The sequence below is a fragment of the Thermobia domestica genome, chromosome 3 (genome assembly GCF_964235325.1).
Source record: "Thermobia domestica chromosome 3, izTheDome1.hap1.1, whole genome shotgun sequence".
Classification (NCBI taxonomy): domain Eukaryota; kingdom Metazoa; phylum Arthropoda; class Insecta; order Zygentoma; family Lepismatidae; genus Thermobia; species Thermobia domestica.
The window spans coordinates 329,296,410-329,317,840 of NC_137456.1; positions in this window are offsets into that span (position 1 = coordinate 329,296,410).

The window sequence follows — 21,431 nt, forward strand, 5'->3', positions numbered from 1 at the left end:
TGATTTACAAATCACCTGTAATAAACATATATTAATATTAGGACAGCATATCGATATGAAATAATGATGAAATGCAGAAATACCAAAAAATACGAACTTTACTGATGACTAGCGCCTATTACCATTAAATGTACGCAATTTTTAACATGTAATTATCTGGGAATGGGTAGGTAATAAAATGTTAAAGCGAAACATTTTACATTTAACATATCAACATGTCTGTACCAACAGTCAAAACTATATTGTTTCTTAATATATCATATGTTTTTTTACGAAATAAAATACATCTATAAGTGATAAATAATATTAAAATTCTCAGTACTGTAATTAGTCTATGATTTTGACCAATGTATAGGTTTGTGAAAACGCTTACCAAAAACTAAAAATTAAGGGGGTTTAAGCATGATCTTAAAATGGGCTTTAAGCATCTAACCATCAAATTTTAATCATGTAAGCCACATTATACTGCTCTTAATTTGAAATATTTTTTACTGTATAATAAAAAAAGGAAAAACATCATTTATCGCAGCCATTCAATTTCACACATACATTTAATCGAATATCATTAATTATTTTTATCAAGAGTACACTCCTAATTGAAAAGCACTTGATGGGATTTTTTCGGGCGATCAGTGCTTTTGTATTATCTTTGTTTTCACAACGCCCTCACCGCCCTCGGTCTACATTACAGCTGGGGAAGAAATTACACTACTGTTGGTAATTTCTTTGCAACGGGTTTTGTTCCAAGGCAAGGCGATGATCCCCTTCCCGTTGTTACCCCTGCTGGAATATTTTCAACCGAGTTACTACTACAACTACGTTAACGAAATATTAAAATCACATATAACCTGGTACGGTAAAATTTGTAATGAATTCTTTGTTCAATAAAGAATTGCTAGAAGCAAATCAGTTTATATATTCTTGTTACTTTGAATAATAATAATAATAATAATAATAATAATAATAATAATAATAATAATAATAATAATAATAATAAAACTACTAATATAGTAAATAAAATCTAACTAACGAAATCACCAAATATCATTCTTAATTCTTTTGTATCAGTTTTGGCACTGTATCATCGCCATAAGTTAACATGACTGATGAATGGTAGGTTACATTGCCGAAACTGTTACACAAGTAGAGGTCTATTAATAATATATATTTAGAGCTTCGGTTGGTTTTATTTTATTAATAATATGATGTATTTTCTAAGCTAGAAGTATTAAAATTTATATGGCTGATATAGCGTTAAAAGTTAATTATTATGAAGTAATGAAGTCTGATCTATTAATCTGTATATCTTTCTGAGGCATTTTCTTAACCTTAATCAAATAATTCCATAGAAGTTGGAAAGACTACTCATCTATAAAACAACCTACAAATACCTAAAAATGTAAAAAAATCTTGTATTAGTATTTACAAATACATACAATACATATACTGCACTTACAATATAGAACTCAAAAAGAATTACATATACTATATACATATATAGAGTCTCCTATATAGACAAATATTCGATCTAAATTTCGATAATAATTAACAATATTTTAAATGTATCATATGAACATTATTTGTCGTTTCAGAACCTAAGTACTTGTTTATTTTATATTATATATATCGTTGCGATACACTTTGGTGCACATAATCAATTGTCTAATTGTGGGCCTCGTGACATTAGGTGGACATCACATACGAAGATATATTCAGAGTTTTTCTGTTATTTCATAATTAATCATTCTAAAAATTCCTTACAATCATTTTCTTGATTTAATAAATTATTAGGCTAAAAATCCAGTTACATTTTATAATAATCTTAAACTTTGATGCAACATGGGTCATTCAGTTACAAAGTCCGTCGACCCTAGGAATAGTAGGGTCGACGGACCTTGATTCAGTTACCTCCCTACCCCTTGTGAAAGTATAATTTTATTAGAAGTTACAAGATTTGAAACGGTCGTGTATTAATCATTGTTTCGTGTTTCCGTATTGGGATATGAATGGATGAATTTATTAAAGAGTATCTTCATTTCGAGCAACGATGCTGTATTATACATGGAGCTACAACCTAAGTTGAATCATTATAAGAGCAGCTCCCGCCAGGAATGGAATCCTGGTCTCCGAGCTGAAGACGCGCATGCTAATCATATTGACGCGAGGGAACTCATATTGGGCAATCGTGTCATTAGTTGGTAGTGGCACAAGCAGATATAGATTGACTTATTTGTTTTTTTACCTAAAGATACCAAAAACCGCTTACATTAAATATCATAATACGTTATTTCCTTTTCAATTATCTTACTGAAACTTGCACTATAATTAAAAATACTATTGGTGATGGGATTCATTTCTAACGCTGGTACATGAAAATTTAGAAATTCTTTAACGAAATTCAATTGTGAACAATAAAGTACTATTTAAAACAAAACATATATTTCTTCACATGGAGTTCTACGACGTTCATATTGTCTGAAACTAGTATACTACTCGATAAGTGTTATACCATATGCTCACCACTTTTATCCTCATTCACGAGGATTCACGATCGCATTTTGACATTATATAAAAATATACGTGTAGAATCTAAGTTATGTTAGTCCGCAATTCTTTGTGTGAAAATATATTGATAAAATATGTAACAAATTACAATCTTTGATCATATCAATTTTACTTTTTTTCTCAAGTTTTGACTTAAACACATCATAAGAAAAATTAACTTAGTTACAAAAAGTAGCTTCTCAAACTTTTTCTGGTCACTTTTTGTAAGAGCTACATGGTAAACAAATAAATTCTTTATTCTCGAACGACCCACTTTTCAATCCCTTTCTAATACAATCTGTATGCGCCCATCTACCACATCGATGATCACATTGTACCCAATGGTCGGTTTTCGTTCTCTGTTGGTTTCTGCTATTTTCTCTCCCACAATATATACACAAATTAAACATTTCATCAGAATTTTGAATGAGGAGAGTTGCTAAATACCGCCTGTATTTGTTAGGATTAAAATCCGCATCTAGTTGCTTATTATTTATCAATTGCTGAATGTAAAAAAGTACGTAGACACCACAATTGTACCCGTCTCTCTGGATAGCAGCAAGAACAGTTTTAGGAAGTAGTTGGGTTACATCAATGACGTCATCTACATTATATTCCCGTACAATATCACATAATTTATTATACGCATGGAAGTTCTTTTCTACATTTTTATTACCGAAAGGGTCGATGAACAGTACTTCCTTCTTTTCTATATTAACAACCCACAGGCAAAAGTGGTTCCTATTTTCGTTAACGCACATTAAAATGTACTTCTTGTTACATAATTGCATTTCCTTAAAGTAATCTGATCTAATCTTCTTTCCTTCCCAAAGCATTGTGCTTATTTCGACCGGAACATAACAAATATCCGTCCGACTACTGTTAACAATCATAATCTTTGCTGCTGTATCGATGATGAATGAAGACAACCATGCTCTACCTTGTAACGTTCTAAAATCTAAATGATCGATAGAAATCCCTTGATAGCGAATGACAATAAAATTTCGGCTTATGTTACTGTTAAAATAGTAATCAATATCATCTATAAGCCCGTTTGGTAAGATTATACTTCCTACTGGTGAAGATTCAATGTCATTGTGAGTTTCACTATTACTAAATAACACTGTACCTGTATCAGCATCTAGAATAACAATGTTATCCTCGCTACTTGAGTCATCTGCGGTAAGGTCAATAACCGGTATATCATTACCTACATTAGCGTTACTATTAAAATTCTCATCATATATGCTACCTATTACTCTATTCAATTCTGACTGACTGCCATCGTTGCTCTTCTTATTTTCCACTTTTAATGTATCCCCATCATTATTACCGTGTACAGGTATTACCGTCTCTACAGGTCTCTCTAGCAGGGATTTTAGCAAATTCCCTTCGAAATAGGTCACCTTTCTTCTCTTACGTTTATTCCATCCTTCCTCCGCGAGGCAATCGGCCTGCATGTGGGTATCTCTCACCGTACTTCTATTTACAAATACGCGTGGAATTTCAAACGTTATTTCTTTAATTACGGAATTTACGATATCTCTTTCTAGCCGAATAAATCTACCCGCTTTTATATGAGTTTCCGCAGCAAAAATTATATTCTTCACTATATTAAACCAAGCCTCAACTTTAGCATTACTTAGTCTAACACGACTTAGGAGACAAGACCATAAGGGTGCCAGTGGCATGTATTTTTTTACTATAATACCTGCCATTTCAGGACAATAGAATTTATTACTTACTTCACCCTTGCAATCGCATTGCACCTCATTTCTTGCAATTTTGTCAAAGAACTTAAAAAACGGGGATTGTTTGTAATCATAACCTGTACCATCTTGAATGAGGTTTTCTTCCAAATTATCTGTCCCACTAGGTGACGATTTATCCCCGTCAGTTGGTTCTGTTTCCTGCACTATGACCCTCCCGGACTCTGTTAATGTTTTAATGTGGTCTTCTGCATGACAGCAAAATTTGTTAGCATTTAAAACGAACACTAATGACCGAAAAATGTCAACCAACTCTGTCATTGTTTTACATTCCACCATCAATAGTACACTTTCAATTATAAATTTTTTGCACATTTTACTTTTTGAATATTTGGCACAGTCACGAGCAACCATATGAACAAAATGAGATACACATATATGAGTAAACACTAAAGTAGATTTTGTGTTATAAAAGTCTCCTGCATTCAACATAGAAAACACTACATTTAGATAATGATTCAATGTCATGCAATTGAAACCATTCATTATAGCTGCTATCATTGCATGACTGAAATCACACACAATCCGTTTAAATATTGGCCATTTTAAATTTTTGATGCAAAATTTTCGAAATGCACTCAAAACCCACGATATAGAAACAGCGTCATGTTGCGCACTAAGCATTTCGAAAACAGGTAAAAGCTTACCTTTAGCAGAAGTAACGCCAACGTAATAGAATACACGCTTCCCATCCCTAGGTTTGCGTATAAGCGACCCAGTTGCATCAAAGTACACAATCAAATCATCCGCGGTTTTACTACACTCTTTTATAACCTCGAGTTGTTTGACACTATACATATGCACAGTGAAAGGTAGTGCTACATGTTGTATATACTGCTCATTGCTCGATTCCGTTTTACCTTTGCTCACTTCTACCTCGTATTCTCTAACGACATCAAAGAAATCATCCTCGTGTAAATCATTAGCACATTTTCCTTCTTTACGGATTTTTTGTAAAACATTTAATGATTTAATTTCCTGACAATTTCCTACGCGTAATGCCTCGGGATCGGCTTCTGAAATTTTATGTAACCTATAGAGTGCAGGTTTCATTGTTTTCAGTTTAGATGATACAATACACCTTTCTTTACCCCGTAATTGTGAGGTTTGGAAACCTGAATGTCTCATGTCACCTAATACCTTTACATTAAATGTTACGGGGAAACCTTCCACTGGAAAATTATTTACAGTGAAGGTGTATTTTCTACATTCTACGAACTTGCATTTTGCATAAATGACTAAAAATGATGAATCCTTCTTTCGATTGAAATGGTGTTTTACAAAAGTTATAACACAAAACTTATTTATCTCAGCAAATTTACTTCTTAGTAAATATGGATAATCATGTGTTTTCAATCTCCGACCACCCTCATCTGTGATGTCACACCATTGTTCATAACTCAGTTCAAAGCTAGTCTCAAACGCATGACCTAAACTATTTACAATACTTTCTTGGTGATTAGTCATTGGCCCGTGAGTTTTTTCTGTATTACTACGGTCAGCTTCTATTTGTAATAAATGTTGAGTGTTTGTAGCAAGTGAAACACCATCATTACATTCTATTGATTCAAGATAATTGTCGGAGTCGCGTGTTACTGTAATTTCTCCTATTTCTAAGTTAAGAACATCACTCTCTATTCGACTGTTATTACTTACAGACGCTTTCTTACATGTTAAATCTTCGTAAGATGTCTTGTATTGTTGCCCTATGTTACAATTTTCAGTAATTTCTAACTTTAACTTCTCGACGTTATTATGTGTATCAACCTTTAGACCGTTATTATCTGCCCCATCACTATTCGGATTATTACGCATTGGGTCTACATCATTCAATATTTCTGCCTTACTTACATTGAATGCCTCGATATGTGAACTTAATTTTGACCTACTTTGAACTATATCTCTGTAAATATCTTGTACAAATCCTTGATTTCTTTTCCAGATTGTATAAAATAATTTTCTATTCTTTTTGTTATTTTTATGTAAAAAATGTGAAGCTACTTTACCTAAAACGGATTGTGGATCATGACAGTTTTCAGTAATGAAGTGCTCATCACTTACCTTGTCTGCCAGAAATCTAGCCAAATCTTCGTAGTTGGTAAACCGGGGAGTCCTCATGTTGAACAGGAACAATAGTAAAAAGAAACTAGTGTGTACTGAAACGCACGAGGTTACAGCACACTGAATGTTTAAAAGTATTTTTCTACATTATATTCTCATTTTGGCGCCAAAATTATGATCATATATCTATGGGCGTGTCTAAAACTAGCGAATAACGAATTACGACCATCCAAGGTAATAACTAGCTTCTCTGACACGTCCCTTCTAGAGCTCTGCGATTTCTGCGCATCTAGTTCTGATCATTCTTACTAACAACAAAACGTGATATGTTCACGTGATGAAAGAAACCTTACCCACCGCGGATTATTACTTAGTAAATATTGTTTGTTTTAAATTTAAAAAGTGCTTGGTAAAACATAAGTATTGGTTAACATATTTGAGCAGTCTTTTAAAGATAATCATTTTTTATCAAAATCTTGGTAGTCTGGAGTTTTACATATCTTCCCAACACTGGGCTATACAGCTTAATCTCGGTTCCGAACCAGAGACATTCACAGTGTGATAAAACTCTTAGAGTTCGTGGTGGCTTAGTGGTAGAGCATTCACCTCTGGTGGTTGGTCCTTGGTTCGGTCCCACCTTGCGCCAAGTGATCCTTGTGGTGGACAAACATCGTGTGCGTGGGTTTTCTTGGAGCTCTGCCGTTTCCTCCCACTTTATTCGTTTTTCATATCATCACCTTGTCCTTTAGCCTATACGGCATAACCGTGGGTCGTAGTACTTAAAGATTTCAATGGTTCTTGATTAAACTCAGTGTTTCTGAATTGAATTAACCAGCGATTAGCCTAACGTTCAGCATCACGCTATGTGAGTATATATATGGCCAGAATTTTACATAATCACGAATTTTTCATTTTTCATTTTCGGGATACCGAAAAGTACAAATTCCGTAATTTGCAATCTCTAATTTATATATATAAGCGCGGATCCAAGTAGGGGCTATAGGGGGTAGAGCGTTCCCCCTCTTGTTGACGCTGAAGTATACACTCGATAAAATCACCTGTAATCCTACTTTCTTTACATTGCATAATATTATTTAAATGAGCTTTTTCTTTATGGACTTATAATCTCATATTTTTTGGTACTTGCAATTGGAATAAAAACTTGAAATTCTGTATTCTTATACGTTTTCGTTTCTGTTATTCTAATTAAGCCATTCCATAAAAATAAAAATTTCCAACTGTTGAGTGGTTTCATGAAGAATTGGAAAATGTTTCCCATGTTATTTATATGGGACATCTATTACACCCCAAAATGTTTATGCACTTCTTGCAGGATTAAAATGATAAAATTTAGCATGATTCTAGCCTTTCCGAACAAACCTACATGAAAATTGCCAAAAGTGTATATATTTAGTTTTTAAGAAGTCTAAAGGGGGGATAAAGAAATTATCATGTTATTTAAACAGGCGTTTACTTGGGAAGCAAAATCTAATTTTTTAGATAATTGAAATAGGGAGAAAACTTGAAATTTGGTAGAATTGTTGATTGAAGAGGTGCGATGCCATATGCTGAGTAAACTTGAGGGTCAGAGAGCGCAGCCCCCAGCTGTGCCAAATTCAGGAAATGTAATTAAAGACCAAATGCACAAAATTCACTCTTGATGCAAAGGCTGATACCTAAGAGATGCGAGGCCGTAGGCAGAGCCATGGCATATATAAACATGGGAACAAGTAAACACTATTAAAATATTATGATTGGCCCATAACACCTACAATTTTATTCATTCAAAAATTAACATCAAAAAATGAAATCAAGTATTTCAGTTTAAAACCCAACGGGTATGTCACGCCAGTTACGTAGGGATGGGTTAATCCAACTGGAGGCTCGGGGCTATAAAAAATATGTGGCACCTGCTAACTTGAGATAATACATTTTTGTTATAGTACAGTGGGAAAGGAAAGTTAAGGAGATATGTTTCATATTTTTAGTCATATGTTATTTTATAGTGATCATTGTATTTTCTTAATGCTTTTAGATAGTCTCTAAATATTTTGATCAGAGTGGAGGCCCTTGTCCACCTGGAGGCCCGAGGCTATAGCCCCCCCAAGCCCTCCCCTTAATCCGGCCCTACATTTACGCAAAGATGTAACATGTAAATAAGTAACAAATGAACGATAAAGGTGGAATAAGAGGAGTGTGAATGTGCATGGAAACTTAAGTACCTCGAGGAAACCCACGGAAACGATGTTGTCCGCCATAAACGTACTTAGCTGGGGATCGAACCCCAGCAACCCAACGCATCAAGGTAAGCACTTTACCAATGAGCTCCGATGCCCCCTTAAGGAAATAAAAATCTCAAGGTCAGTCATTGGTTAGTTTCTGGATGTCGATGCCATATTTTTCACTATGTGTTTACTTTTTATGATAATATTACTTTTTTTTTTACCTGTTTCTCTGTAAGTAACGACCAGAGGGTTTAAAATATTTGCGTGAAGTAATGTTTTATAATAAATAATTGAATCCATAGACGTATTTTCAATACACGCCTTCCATTAAATTTTACTTTACCCCATTTTGTTATTATGAAGATATGCAACTTCGAATTCACGAATAGGGATGCGCACGAGACAAGATTTGTGGCTTTCTCGACTCGAAAATGTGCCGTAAAAGTGATGTCTCGACTCGAAAAATGTATATTTCTCTATTGGAAGAGCCGTGTCTCGACTCGAATTTTGTCAGGAAAATCCTGTCTCGACTCGTCTCGTGCGCATTCCTATTGACGAACCATCGTTGTCTCTTTCTATGCCAGGGTGCCGAGGTGGCTCAGTGGTATAGCGTTGACCTATGGTGCATGGGGTACCGTGTTTGATCTCAGCCCCTGTCAGATGAACTTTGTGGTGGACAAAAACCGTGTGCGTGAGTTTCCTCGCGGTTATCACGTTTCTTCCAACTATCTTCATTCCACCATTTCATTCATTTCTCATAATGACCGTCTTCTTTAGCCTAGGCGGCATAATCGTGGGACGTACAACTCAAAGATTTCAGTTCAATTTTCTCTTTCTAGGCCGTAGTTGGTTTTAGTGAGTAACTTCAACGATCAATGAAAATTTGTGACAGCTAAGGGTAAGGGTCGGCCCTTTTCAACAACAACATGTTTATGACATTTTTCTCACGGTTTAAATAAAGAGTTTGAAGATTGCTGTGTGCGTTCAATTTCATTAGTGAAAGCAAAAGAAAACAATGAAAATTTTGATCTTCTTTCATACCAGTTTTATTTTTTTCAGGATATGTACACGTGTAAAAAATTCGAATGAAAATGTCTTTATCTTCATAAAGATAGTTATAGTGCAGATGAACGCAAATGTCGCTTTATTATAACCTTTTCCTTTCTCGAAATATGATTTTGGATCCAAAGAAATAGCCCCCTCTCTCCTGACTATATGATTAGCTTGCACCCCGGCAGGTGCTCATCTTGTTCGGTTCAGTATTGTAATTACTCTCTGATTTTGAGAAACGATAAGGTTCATTACCACACTTAGCAAAAGCTCAAAATAAATAAATAAATAAATAAATAAATAAATAATAATAATAATAATAATAATAATAATAATAATAATAATAATTAAAACTAGTTTCTTATGAATTATCTTGACTATATAATGGAAAAAATGATAAACATACTTCATTGCAGTCATAAAATTACATTCATTCATTTAAACTAATGTAAAAGAATGTTATTAATTATCTCTATTAACATTACATTCAAACTTAAAAAAACACTCAATGAGATTTTTACGGGCGATCAGTGCTTCTGTTATAGGGATGGTATCGAGACTAGACTTTGTACAGTCTCGATCTCATCTCGGTTGATAAATAATGCATCGAAAAATTGTGTTTTCTTTGTATATCAGGGGTGGCTAAATTTTTGAACAGCATCTAAATCGAGTTCTCGTATTTTATACGGAATAACCACACCATATTGACTTAAGTGATAGTTTTGGTTTATCTAGACTATATGTAGTTCTTCAAATATAAGCCATACCAAAAATTTTTAGATTGAAATATATTGGATCTTGAATCATGGACCAATTTTTTTTTTTTTTTTTTTTTTTGAATGGCATCTACATATTTTTTTTTTTTATTATTATTTTCTACGGAAGAAGCACATTGTGCTAAGTTAAGTGATACTTTGGGTTTGGCTACATTATATGTAGTTCTTCATATATAAGGCGTACACGGAAATTTTACAATGGCAACATATTTGATCTTTTGATCTGAAATAGAAAAGAATGTTCATATTAATATACGTAAGTACTATATTCGTTTTTATTGTTTTGCAATTAGTACTATGATAGATGAATATCTAAATTAAACGACTAGTTACTGGGAGAACTTTTTATTCTTTACTTTTGAAAGATACTACGGTAACTAATTGTATACTGCAATGAAAGTTATTGTTTACTGGTATTTTCTATGTTGGCTGATGATAACCATTATTATTTCATCACACATCATCAAAAGTTTATGAGCAAAGGAAATGTAAGCCCTGGGAAGTGTCTTTGCGTTCGTAAATATATTCCGTTACCTATACTAAATTATGATATAATCTATATGATATCTTTGACCGTCTGTTGAGGATTTCCATATATATGTTGTATTGTGCTGATTGCATTACGTGTTGCTAAAAGGTAGGCAATTTTAAAATCAGGAATCATACAAATACTACCAGTTGGGAATCGCATACTCGTATTTACCTTATAGTGGCGAAGCTAGTAGGAAGACTATACATAGAATGTAACTTATTAATTCAAGTAAATATATTTAGTGTATATACACAAAGTTTCGTCAGCATGAATTTACATGTATATGGATATATAACCCTTAAGGACTTTGTTAATCAAAATAAGGTCACCATGCGTTATGTACAGCAGTGAAACATGGAAAAAATGTATTTGTAACTAAATGTTGTTAGCCAGAAGTTTCATATTCTTTTCGAACTCTCAGACAATAGAGACATGAACTAAAGGCTTAATGATGGTCCCTAACCAGCTACATTCGCACAGAGATTAAATACAATCTAAGTTTGATTTAAATTTAGTGTTCCGTTCAGCAGCACGCTATATGGGACGTCGACGTACAGTTTAACGTGGGATATAACTAACATGACCTCACGGCAAAAATAGAACCTGCATCTCACACGCCAAAGTCGCATACGCTATTCAGATAGCCAAGAGTGAGTTTCCCTTTGCCAGCGAAAGATTGGATCATGGGTCAACATTTGCGAGTGAGTTGTAGGTCAACAGGGCGTGAACAACTGCGACCCACTACTTCCCGTTACCCACTGTGACCCACTGACGCACTCCGATCCACCAATGCACTCTGATCCACCATGACTCACAAACCCAAAATGGACTACTACGATCCAGCGACCGTAACACTTACAAGTATATTGTATACATAGTCTGAACATTAGTAAATTTGTCTACGTTTTACTATGAAGGCCTTCGTTTTTCTTCATTCTTCATTCGTTTCTATTTACTTAACTGAGATGAGTGTATGTAAGTTAAATAGAACTTTAGTTACATTTAAGTATAGCTATTGGTAATTGTACTAATAACAATAGGACTTACTGCTTGACTTTTGAGACAGTATGTGTTTTTAAATGAAATCTTACAGTTTTATGTCCCACGATTATGCCGAGCAGACTAAATGAGGCGGTGAAGATGAGAAATCGAAGGAAGTAGTGGAATAGGAAACGGTAGAAACCCAAGAAAACCCACGCACACGGTGTTTGTCCACCAAAAAGTTAACTTGGCGCCAGTGATTTGTTTTTAAATGAGCTGACGACTTGAATATATATATATATATATATATATATATATATATATATATATATATATATATATATATATATAGATAGATAGATAGATAGATAGATATGGGGTCTAGGTCGGATCCAGGATTTTCTAACGGGGTGCACATAGGCGGACTGGGAGTAAAAGCGGCCACACGGAGAATGATGCTTAAGGGTCTTAATGAAGACCGCGTTGGTCCATGGTGGCCTTTTAGAAATGTACCCTTAGCTAGGGACTTGGATGGCTAAATCCCCGCATCCACGAAATGTAAAGTTGTGTATGCTTATCTATAGGCAAGTATTATGTCGCTTTCGTAATTTTCTACAGTATGAACATCTTTGCAATGTATCGTACATGTCCCTTGAAACCAGCGACTTTTCCTATTGAAAGAAATCTAAATATGATGCGATTCCATCTTAAACATGATGGGGAATTTAATGTTCATGAATAATGCATGCAAAGGAGTGAATAAGTTATAATAAACTTAATTTTAAGCCTAAAATAATAGTGTATCGTTGTAGATTTGTTTTCATGATATAGGAATGAAGAACATTGATTAACCATCTAATTATGGAGGTGAGAAATAAGAAAGTAACATTTTGAAAACACAGAAAGTGTAGATAATTGGTTTTTAAACTTTTTTGAAACACCACGTAAAATTTTATAATTAACTTCTTGTGGAATTCATATAAACTTACACTAGTTAAATTGGAACATTAGTACCATATATTAGCATTACAGCAAAAAATATTTTTTCCACTAACAGCAATTAGGAATCACCCTCTCAAACTCAAGAAAGGACAACGAAACGAACAAAACTAACTTTTGATGTAAAAATTAGCATACTTATTTACTACTTACATATGATAGCGCATTTGTCAGTCATGTATTTGATGCACTTCTTATGAAATACGTGAGTAATGAAGTTCATTTATCAAACCAACTTTTACAGCAGCACTTTTCTAAATACAGTGGAAACATATATGTTATACCTTAGTAGCAACACAAGTAACACTGCTTACACGGATGATTTTCGTTGCATATCTTATAAGACTTGCTTCTGAAAAAGAGGTGATGCATTTCTCAGGTTCACTTTCGCCCTCCGAGGCACTACACTTATTAGAACTGTCGCATTCTGCAACATCTACATCGGCTATGACTGTATGTCAGTATAGTCTTTAATATTTGATTTATCATATCAATCAAGTAGTTTTCGAAAGTTTTTTTTTTCTTAATTTAACCAAAATTCAACAACTTAGTATTCAAATTTTCATGCTCAACTAAACATGTTCCCCCGTCCGATGCAAAGCACTTGAAGCACCTTCATACGTAGTAAATCGGCGAGGATCAAGACAAGAAGCATCAAAGATTAATTTTTGGTTGTTTGTAAATCTATCCTTTAATGAGACGTGGATTTGTATTCCAGTGCCAACACCCCGAAATGGGACCTTGTTAATATTCGTGCACTATTGTTAGTTATACCGAACTAGAAACCCCATCTTGCTATCCCAATTCCTCTTTGTGGACTCGCACTTTGAAAAAAAAAAAAACTATAAATTGCATCAGCAATGAAGACCTCCTTCTAGCCGAGATTTGTAAACCAGTAATAATAATAATAATAATAATAATAATAATAATAATAATAATAATAATAATAATAATAAATCATAAGATAAAAACTAAAGATTTGCAAGAAAAGAGTGATGTGTTTCCATCTGGGTGTACTATTTCCCGTGTACTTTACATATAAAAATAAATTGTACCAATCTAATGCCCTGTTAATTACCACAGCTTTCTAATATGTTTATTACTTTTTGATAAGAACATGTAGAATGTTCCATGAAAACCATCCTACATTAAGGCAATCGTTTTAGACATGGAGTTGGAAACGCCAGTTATGTAGTTGGAAAGAACCGGGTTTCATGAGCACAGCGGTTATGTTATAAATCGGTCCCGTGACCTGAAAACAAAGAAATCGGGCCCCACGTGTTAATTCTGTTCGATATGAAAAAAAAAAAACTCTTTCTCTTTTCGCTGACATCATAGGTACAATTAATACCGGTATTAATTTCAGAAGCTTTGTAGATTCGCAAAATAAATTTTCTAGATTGTTGCGAACAATTCATTAAAGCAAACCAAGTTATTGACAGTGATTCAAATTCCTCTGCAGCGTAGATTGAAGACAGTTCGTGGCATATGTTAGTGTTATAAAAAATGTGAATTGATCACACTTTATTCAGAATTTATCTAGGAAGATTTAAAACAAATTGTGGAACTGTATCTAAGGCAAGCAACATTGCTGCGATAAGATGTATTGTGGAATCCTGGCTACGTCCCTGCCAGCACGATCCTAAGAGGGTGGATATGTTGAAAGAACAGACAATATGCTCGTTGCCAACAGGAGAGAAGGGTTATTATGTTATGTATACTGAGCAATTATCTTCTCTGATGTATGTATTTAGTAATGTTATCATGTAATTGTATGTGTGACACTGCTCCAGTGTACAATGATTATTTTAAATTGTCATGACAAGCTTTTCTGTATTCATACACTGGAAGGGTTCTAGGTTCGATTCCCGGAGGGAGTTCATGTGGTTCGGATTCCACGTTAATCAGTAGGTTCACGTCTCATATAGTCTCACAGCTAAAAGGGACGTTAAACTTAAAATAAATTCTTTTTAACTATCTTCATTTCTGTCATCTAGAACGTGGCAGAACCTATCAGCGGTGTCTGCGCTACCTATTATTACAATGACATAATATCATATTGAGACGATTAAAAATGGTTCTGTTTACTCTCAATATATTGTTTATCGGAGTATCTGATATGAAAATAAATCAAAAATACTGGAGAATAAGATGACCTACTCCGCTCCACACTAGCATTCATATGTGAAAAGTTACAGTCAATTATACTGTATATTAACGTTGTATTTTTTGTTGTTGGTTTGCACAAGAATGTAGACCACACATGTGCATTGCCCCAGGGGTTGGTGCTTTTCCAGAAAGTTGCAGGTTTGGTGAGAGACGCTTTACCTCTTTTGTCTAGTGGCAAGACAGTTTTTAGGGACTGACTAGTGGGAAAGGGTTGAGAATGAGCAACAATAGACAACACCACTAAGGTTGTTGTTCTCTTCTTTTGAGGTTTAGTCTCAGTGTGTCCGTTGAAAAGTCTGCAGCTGATTCTTCCAGTCCAGAAGACTGTTGAGAAGAAGGAATATGTTTCAATAGTTACTGTTAATGAAAATTGTGAAGTTAGTTCGTGGAGTAAACGATAGTAACAAAAGTAGTGAACTTCGATTTTACGTGTTTCGGACGATATATAAGATGCTAACTAGAAGTTATTACTATTATTATCCTGAATATTATCGTTGGTTTTGTTGTATTGTTACGCATCATATACTAAGATTTTGCTATACCGACTGTGTTAACAGTATTGTACCTCAGCTCGTATCGAGTTACTTTTCGAGACAACGAGAACTTAACATTCGAGATGGTCTCAGCAGGGTGTAGTTACATAGTGAAACAGGAAAAGTGTTTGTGACATAAATAATTCATCATCGGCTACAGCCTTAATTTAAACGTAGTTTGATTTGTAACTACACCACTTTCTGAAATTCGAGACAACCATGGTATGCCAGCACCTCTCTTCTTAGGAGAGACTAGTTTTTCTTCGAGACCAGTTTTTTGGGATGCAGTAACCCCCCGTAGCTCTGAGAGGGACCCCCGGAGCAGACCAAAATTACACGTCTATAATTTAATAACAAATATAATATTATCAGCAGTGCCCCTCCCGGAATACTATGTGTGCCCCACGGAACATTGTTTCAGAAAGACACAGTGGTAGAGACTGTTTGGAGGACTCCTAATCTGACCTTAGTTAGTGTCAAGAGTTATGTTCAATTTCTGCTAGATCTATAAGACACGAACTCTGTAACCACATATAGGATTCGCCTCAAACGGACAAATGGAATTTCTTATGATTTCTTCCAATCAAAATTTGGAAATAGGATGTTGGAACACAGTGGATTGTAAACTTCTTTTTCTTATTTTGTTTTTAAATCAGTAATGTGTCGTTATTATTGCGAATAGATGCTATAGAAAAATTCAGTGTTTTTTAATTTTGCTATAAATATATTTAGTCGAGCAGTGTATCGTGTGCTTCACTGAAAATATATATTTCATGCATAAATATTGAAATGTATCCACAATGTTTTTTAATTATTGAGAAAAGTTTTGTGTGTTTTTGAGAAGTGGTGCACCTCATAGATATAGATGTGTGTGTGTGTGTGTATAGATATGTCTACATGAGTGTTTATTGGTGTTTTTCATCATTCTTGAAGTTAAAAATTTAATTCCTACGCTTGGATTCTGGATGATTTCATCTCTGTTTTGGTAAGTACGATAATGGTCTGTCCTATATAGTACAAAATGATTATCTCATCTATAACTGTCGTATTGTAAGAATATAATTTTATAATAATTTTGAAGCGTAGTTTTAATACCGATAATATTTATATAATCGGGAAATGTATATTTGTGGTAAATTTCATCGGAAACAAATTATAAATACTAAAATTAGAACGAGTGAAACAAAATGTTGCTAAATGGAAAAGAAAGTTTTATTTTAGTTTTATTTTTCTTCTTTACTGCTGTTTTGACATGAAATTTTCAACATACATGTATTTTCAGATTAGACACATGTTAATATTATGAGAAATACCTTGCGAATTCGTTATAAAATTTTATTCCTACAACAACATATTTATAGACATGCGACAATAATTTTGGACATTAGTGTACACCAATGTATATTTTTTCTTTCAGAAGGGATATTGTGAGGGTTACCTCTTACGTTTCAGAAAAAAATGAAACCTTCTCTAGTTGGGAATAGGAAGGGTGTATGCATTGGTGCTATTGACCCGGTTCGCACCTGTTCGCTAGAACCGGTTGTTAAAATACTTTGAGTTCACAGAGCCGTTTGTTACACCCAGAGATAAACACACACACACACACGACCTAGGCCATAGTAATAGAAGGAAGCCAAACAAATTATATCAAAGGTTGATAACAATGTCAAGTATATTGTAATCTTAATTGTTTTAATAGTCATTGTGTGATACGATCAAGCAAGAGCTCACATTTGAAGTTATACAATGAATATATTTCTAACACATTAACTAAAAATTTCTATCTCTCAGAGAATCTGGTTTGATGCTCTTACGAAAATAGTACCTAATATATTGTACTGTTCACTTGTTAAATTAAAAACCTCCAAGTGTATTTCACGTAGTCTTATGCTATTTATAATACATTTCTCATCTCCCGTTGCAGTGTCTCTGAAACACGAAGTATAATCCATGCACTCAAGATCAGGAAAAGAAATTATTTAGAAAAAACATTACATTACATTTCATTCATACTCTAGGCGGCTCCTAAAAGAACCTTGCCGTTTTCATTCTGTACAAATTGCGCTTGTCCACTATACATGTATATATATATATAAAAAAAATCGAATGTAGGTTAGCGGAAGACCGTAGGACGTATAAGCATCTCAGTTGCGGCAACTAACCTGTAAATAATAACTATGAAGATGATAAACCATGTACATTGCTAAAGATTTTGAGGCATTCTGTGAGGTGACGATATTATCTAAGATAGTGAAGTATTGACTATATTCCATCGTGGATTTCTTTTGCTTTACCTGAAATGAATGTTGTGTATTAACGGTATTGTAAGTATTGTGAAGGTACGAAAATTACATATGAGGTATTCATTTAATATACCTTCAGTAGCTGTCATCGAGGTTTGATGTCTATGACCGCAAGGTATAATACCAACTTCCCCTTTGCGGGCCACAGTGGTTCAGTGGTACAGCATTCACCTCTCGTACATGTCTGGGTCCTTGTTTCCATACCAGTTCGCACCAAGTGAACTGTGTGGTGTACAAACACCCTTTGCGTGGGTTTTCTCTCACTTTCTTCATTAAACAATTTCATTCAATTCCCATCATCAACGTCTCATTTAGCCTAGAACGCATAACCATGTGACGTAAAACTTTAATGTTTCCATCTTCCCGTAGCATGACAATGGTTTTAATTCATTTGTTATTGACATTAATCATTTATTTGGTTTAGATTTGTTCATTTGGCCAATCTCTACTATTACCGGTGGTGAACCCTTTAAGATGTGGAAGCATATATCCTCTTTGTCGAGCTCTTTCGTGGCTAAGCGTTTAGCGTAATCATCTTTGATGCCGGAGACCCTGGTTCGTTTCCTAGCGGGAGTTCATGTGGTTCGGATTCCACGTTAATCAATATATTCACGTATCATACAGCCTTACTGCTGAATGGGACGTTAAACTGAAAATCAACTCAACATCTCCTGTTTGTTAAAACAGTAATTAAACACACATAGATGGAGGCAGATGCTCTACTTAAAGTAAGAATTATGACCCTAAATATTTTGATTTGGAAGTGAAACACGTAAAATATTCTTTGTTATAGTTGTACCATTCTAGTGATTTTGTCTACGTTATGTACCCAGAAATAAAAATACATGTCTGGAACATTTAGCTTCTGCTTATGATAAATCAGCAAGTGGCAAGTTGCACCTGTGGTAAATTAATAATATTCATGTAACACCTAAAGGAGTGTACGTGTTTCGCTGAATGGTTTATGAAAACGTTTCTCAAATTATTGTCCGCGGAACACTATTCGTTGTCGAAGGGGCCGCGGTGGCTCTGTGGTAGAGCGTTCACCTCTGGTGCTTGGGGTCCCGAGTTCGATCCCAGCCACGGTCAAGTAAACTTTGTGGTGGACAAACACCGTGTACGTGGGTTTTCTCGGGGCTCTCCCGTTTCCTCCCACTTTCTTCATTCCACCATTTCATTCATTTCTCATAATCACCGTCTCCTTTAGCCTAACCGGCATAATCGTGGGACGTAAAACTCAAACATATCATTTCATATCATTTTATTCGTTGTCGATGTATGCACACACTATAGTTGGTAACCTTAGATATGTATTGAATGTATAAATACTACATTACGAATTTTGAATGTATAGATTGTACATCTTCTCATACATTAGATACATGTATTATTATAAAATATTCATAATGAACTTAAATTATTTATTTTTAATTTTTGTAATGTTAATAACACTTATAACTTATGTTTATAACTTAGGCTAAGAAAGCAATTTGTTGTACATAATTAAATTATATCCAGAGCAATTTTTAACAAAAGAATCAAAATATATATCTTCCTGTACGTACACTCTTAAAAAAATACCGGAATTTTTACGGTGAAATATATGGCAATCGAGAATGCCATATTTTCACCGGAAATTTTGCAGTAATTTCACCGGAATATTCCAGGAATTTCACCTGAGCTTTAGATATTTCACCGGAAAATTTTAGTAATTTCACCGGAATATTTGCAAGAATTTCCCCTCATCTTCAGACATTTCACTGGAAAATTTGCAGTAACTTCACCTGGATAATTCCATGAATTTCACCCGACCTGTAGATATTTTACTGAAACATTTACAGTAATTTCACCGGAATAATTCCATAAATTTCGCCTGGACTTTCAAATATTTTAACGGAAATTTTGTAGTAATTTTGCCGGAATATAGATATTAATGAAAGAGGAAACAACCAATTTTTTTAACATACCAGATCCTATGTAGATGTGAATTCTATACCCCACAAACAGTGGAAAAATGACCGACTGGATCGAAACTCGGATCCGGGACCTCTGGCATACCGTATCGATGCGTTAACCATTATACCACCCAGTCCGCCTTCCATAACGGCCACTCACTCTCTCACTCTCGAGGTCAGTGCTCTCCACTCGAAGCACGTGGGTTATATGGAGTCCGAGTGGGAACCACCGATCTCGAGAGTGAGTAGCTGTTCTGGGAGGCGGCCGGGGTAGCATAGTGGTTAACGCATCGGCACGACATGCCGGAGATCCCGGGTTTGAGTCTTGGCCTAGTGGGTCAATTTTTCATTCTTTGTGCATTGTAGAATTCACATCTACAGAGGAACTGGTGTGTTAAAAAAAATGTTGTTTTCTCTTTCATTAACATCTATATGAAATCACAACCGTCATAGGTGGTCAATGTACGGATACAGGCATTGTCCGAGAACAGCAATGGTTCTCTGGTACAATCCATGGTCTGGGTGTAGAGCATCGACCTCGAGAGTGAGTGACTGTTCTGGGAGACGGACTGGATGACATAGTGGTTAACGCATCGACACGGTATGTCGGAGGTCCCGGGGTCGAGTCTCTGTCCAGTTGGTCACTTTTTTACTCTTTGTGTATTATAGAATTTACGGGAATCATAGCATATACATAACCTCAAGTGCTAGATATTTCACACAAAAATTTACAGAATTTCAACGGATATGTTGCATGAATTTCATTTAACAATTTACAGAAACTTCTCCTGAAAAGTTCCGTAATTTCACCAAAACGTTGGACATCTGTTTTCCACAGCCATTTGAAACTGCCTCACAGATTGAGTGGAAATCATTATGGTTTAAAATTAGACATATTTATGTGATTTCGTGTTTAGTTTAGAGCAACATGAGCATGAGAGTATTTTACACAGTGATGATTTAATGTATTTATTTGCGGTACTCTTCAACAAGCTTTGAAGTTATTGGCGTGTTCATTTAACAAAGAAATATTTTTTATCGGTACTGCTTAAGAGCCCAATTACACTGATGGCCTTAAGACACATTCTTCCTCGTCAAGTTTGCCAACTTACCGGAGCAGCTACGATGTAAAAAGGTTGTGTAACTATTATCTGGCAAAAAAAAAAAAAAAAAAAAAAAAAACCTACATCGGAGAAGTTAAATGCGACGCAAAATGAATTAATCGCTTAAATTCTTATAGACTTCAGTTGAGATTTTTCAACATCAAATTCAAGAAAGCACCTCAAGAAAACAATTTTACAGTGAATAGGCTTAGGCGAGTTCTTCCATAAATTATAAAGTGAAATAGAATCAACTCTTGTTCCTTGGCCAAAAATGCGGGCAAGATACCTTATCAAAAGCAAGAACTGAAATGTAGTTCAGTTAATATCAATTGGAAATTTCAATGTCCAAGATGCTTCTCGCAGCCAAAATGGATTACATTATGGCAAAATTCGAGCAAGATTGACATGTTGGACATCGCTAACGATCTAAA